The 4202-nt window shown below is 33.4% G+C and overlaps 1 long non-coding RNA gene across 1 annotated transcript; it reads right to left on the reverse strand.

The window, feature by feature from the left end:
* Window positions 1-878: 878 nt before the first annotated feature.
* Window positions 879-3620, reverse strand: LOC137028954 (uncharacterized). The gene is made up of 3 exons (XR_010896233.1): window positions 3510-3620; window positions 1116-1353; window positions 879-981 (listed from the first exon to the last, which is right to left on the reverse strand). It is a non-coding gene; the product is annotated as an uncharacterized lncRNA (long non-coding RNA).
* Between the last annotated feature and the right edge of the window lie 582 nt (window positions 3621-4202).

The following is a 4202-nucleotide window of genomic DNA, read 5'->3' on the forward strand; positions in this document are numbered from 1 at the left end:
AAAATATATCAGTCTCCCTGCCATTTTTTTTCTCTGGATATTGAGATTACAGTATCTCTGAGACATGGCCTTTCAGCTGTGGTTAAAAAAAAAAAGAGCCTTCACCCTCTGTCAACATGGTGGGAGTGAATGTGATATTTAGACAAATGCCGACAATGCTTTTAAGTGGATCAGATTAATTTTAAAAGTCTGTGTGAAAGTCATAGAGAAGGAATTTGGAAAGAATCAACTGCAGCGATGTTCAGATTGGCCAGATCATTTTGATCCAGAAATATCTTGTCAAAGAGGTTTTCTGGTGAAAGTCTTAAGTGAAAGTCCTTTGTATTTTTAATAGGGCTTTAAATTTATGATGTTACTTTAATGATTATTTTATTATTAATACATTTAATTAATAAATAAAAACATACAATAAAAATTATTAACATCATTAATCGTGCCCAAGCCCCTATGCATTGATCACATTAATTACTAAATTATATACTGACTTAAAAACCTATTTTTGTTGTTAATTTAATGCTTTTATATGCTACAATCATGTAATTTATATTTTCATGATTTATCACAATTTTTTTTTCTTTTGTTAAATCAACTTCAATAATGTGGTTCAGATAACAATATTTTGAGTTTTTGTTGATTAAACCAGTCGCCTTCATTGCAACCTTAAATTTTTAATTTCAATGAACTCAACATTTTTAAGACAACAAGGTAACTTACTTTTTTAAGTTAAACAAACAATTCTTTTTTACAGTGTAGTTGTGTCTGTAGTTTATAGTACTTGTCCATTCCAAGTAAGTGAATGGGACTTTCGGGAAAGTCTGGAATGTTCTGGGCATCTATCCTGTAAAATAAAAAAAGACTATAACATGTAAATGTGTGCTGAATCACATTTGACGTAAAAAGCCGGTTGGAGCCACTGCTGTCCTATGATTCACTGCTGGTGTGTTTTTGGCCGTCACTCTCCCCATGTGATTGTGATTTTTCCTAATATGACAATACGGAAAAGTATGCAAGTTAGGAATATCTTAAAAAGGGGTTTGGAAACTTCTGAATTTGAATGACACAATCTTTTCAAATTGAACATATATATAGAGAGAAGACAGAGAAGTTTTACTTACTATTTGTAGCTGTTGTGTCGGGCCTTGAAGAACTCAATGGATTGCTTTCAGATATATGAAAGCTCAGAAAAAAAGAGCAGAAGGACATAAACTCTGAAGGGCAACACAATGTGAAGAGAATAAAGACTTTGCCAGTAAAATTCATCCTCAAGGATAGTGTCACTGCAGAGACACTGGCACAGATAGATGTTCTGGTATAGAATCCTTCTTTGTGCTATGAAGCACTTTGTTAAATGTCCTGCAGATAACAAGAAATATTGCAGTTTAATAATAGTCATGTTTCTAAATCATTTTATCAATATAGTCACCCCAATTTGTTAGGTTAGCATAGTATTAAAATAACAGCATAGCAAAATTACTTTTGAACTTCAGCACAATACAAAACTCGGCCAATACAATTTGTGCTATGAAGAAAAATTATATTTATTCTATTATTTTTCTAAGCAAATTAACCATTTTTGCCTGCCAGACAATAACACATAAAATCTTATAAGGGAACCAAACCATATCTCACAACCAAACCAAATACTGTTAAATGCATAACTGTTGAATTACCATTTTTTGAAGTAAAAAGAACAAATCATCCCATAATTTATGAAAAGACATAATTTGACATTCCCAGAATTCTCTTTTTTAAGTAGCAACATGGCCTTGCTTATTCAGCAGAAAACGGCTATAGAATTTACTGATTATTAACTGTAAAATTTACAGGTTGCTCTGTCATTTTTACTGTATTTTTACTGTATTATTCTGGCAACCACAGTTTTGTTTGTATGTATAAACAACTGATTTTTTTTAAAGTGTACTTTTTTAATATTTTTTCTTTTAAATCAGTTAATGTTTATTTAATTTAAGTAACATTTTTTTTTTTTTTTTTTATGTTGTTTTGTTTTAGTTTACTATAAAATAACCCTGCTCTCAAGTGCATCAAGGTGTGAGCATGTGCACAACGCTTCATGGGAAATTAGCACTGGAGTTAGGTAATTTCATGCTGCATGGCTCTTCAGGAAGTGAGTAAGGTATCTAACATTCATGCTTTCATGGGGAGCCAAAAAGGCTCCGAGCAGCAGGGACATTTTCGGGAAGACAATACGGAGTAAAATATGACTCACTCTGAGGAATTCAGAGTAACCACAATACTGACCAAAATACAGAGATGAAGAAAGTGAGGGAGGGAGAAAAATTAAAACTTCTCTACAATTCCACAATTGCATTTCAACCAATCCCAATCTCGCAGACAATCTCTTTGGAGGTATTTTACTTACTCTAGTGCAGGGCAAGATTGTGACCTTTGTAATGCTACAGTTCCTGGTTCACATACAGCCCTGACATCACATTCTTCATTTTTAAGCCAGCATGCCAGATCTGTAACCAACCTCCATTAGTCCCTTGTGGGTGCATGTACATGACAGCAATTTTCTCCAGTGTCAATAAATCAATATGTGCTCTATCCTGGATTCATGTGACTCTGCAGTTACTACAAGTAATGCTTTGCATTGTTTTCCTGTTGCAAAGAAACAGCTCATGTATAGGCTGTGTCTGAATTTCTGTGGATTAATAGCATGTACTAAATTGGATACAGAACTAATTTCTCAACCTTTGATGAATTACATTCTTTAGGCATACAGGAGTAAATACATTCTCAGATATGCTACATCCACACTTGACCTTCAACAAGTCAACAATCAGGTGTACAATTGAGCCACAAGGAACGGTTTTCTTGGTACATATATATACTGTTGGTACCAAAGAACCAAGTATAAACCTGAAAAAAGAGCTGCCTGACTCAGAGAACTTTGTCTTTTTTAAGTGTCAAAACAATGATTTTTTTTTTGTTTTGTTTGTTTGTTCCAGTGGGTCTAGTAGATTTTCAGTGACCCCACCACAAAATAATGATCCATTTTTTTATTTTTAGCAATGTATTTTTATATTTGTTAGAAATAATATTTACATTACTGTTCAAACATTTGGGGTCAGTGTGACTTTTTTTTTTTCTGTTCATTAAATTGATGAAGTTAAACACATTTAAAATGTTACAAAAGATTTATATTTTAAATAAATACTGTTCTTTTGAACATTCTATTTATCAAAGAATCATGAAAAATAAAAATATTATTATGTGTTCCACAAACATATTAAGAAGCATAACTGTTTTCAACATTGATAATAAGAAATATTTCTTGTGAAACAAATCAGCATGTTGGTATGATTTATGAAGGATCATATTTGCCATGTGTCTGAAGACTGCAGTAATGGCTAAGTTTACAACTATTTTAAAATATAAATATTATGGATATTTCACAATATTACTGTTTTTACTGTATTTTTGATCAAATAAATGTAACCTTGGTGAACATAAGAGAGAGAAAAAAAAATCATTAAAAAAAATCTTACCAACCCCAAACTTTTGAACTTTTGAAATCAGCAGAATTCACCACAAAGTTAGGATACATCACATAAAACCAAAGGTTCAAGTAAAACACAAAAAACTAATGTAGATCAATGAATGATTTTGATTGGCAATGTAGCACTGACCCGAATGTACGTGACAGTTCTGTTCTGTAAAACATAATGTCAACAACTGGAATATGATCAACAAATGAATCAGAGTTAATTGTGGCTCTCTATAATAATGTCTGACATTTATGACCAACTCCCAAAACATTTTGTGGAAACGTGCTGCCCTCTGAGGCGTAAAAGTGTATCTCCCTTTCCTTTAGAGATAAAACTTCCTGTCTGCTTGATACATAAGCCGCTGTGGATGGCTCTGTAAATAACTTCACCCAGTGTCGATACCGACATTCAGTAGTGAGAGAATACTTGAATTGTTTGAGGCTCTGCCAACAATAACAGAGAATAATCTAGGTCTAAATACAGTTACCGGAAATTGGCCAGCCCAACAGGAAGCAGGGGAAGAGGAGTTGCCTTACCCTGCGGAAGCCCTGTTGACTCTTCTGGCAGCAGGACTGTGTCTAAAACCTCTGCAGGTCATGGAACAGCATTTGTTACTGCATGCAAGTTTTGAGGGAGTAATTCTGAAACCGAAGCCTCCAAAGCTACAAGCTACTCATAATTTACAGCAGACAG

Source organism: Chanodichthys erythropterus, chromosome 2 (assembly GCF_024489055.1).
Source record: "Chanodichthys erythropterus isolate Z2021 chromosome 2, ASM2448905v1, whole genome shotgun sequence".
Lineage (NCBI taxonomy): Eukaryota > Metazoa > Chordata > Actinopteri > Cypriniformes > Xenocyprididae > Chanodichthys > Chanodichthys erythropterus.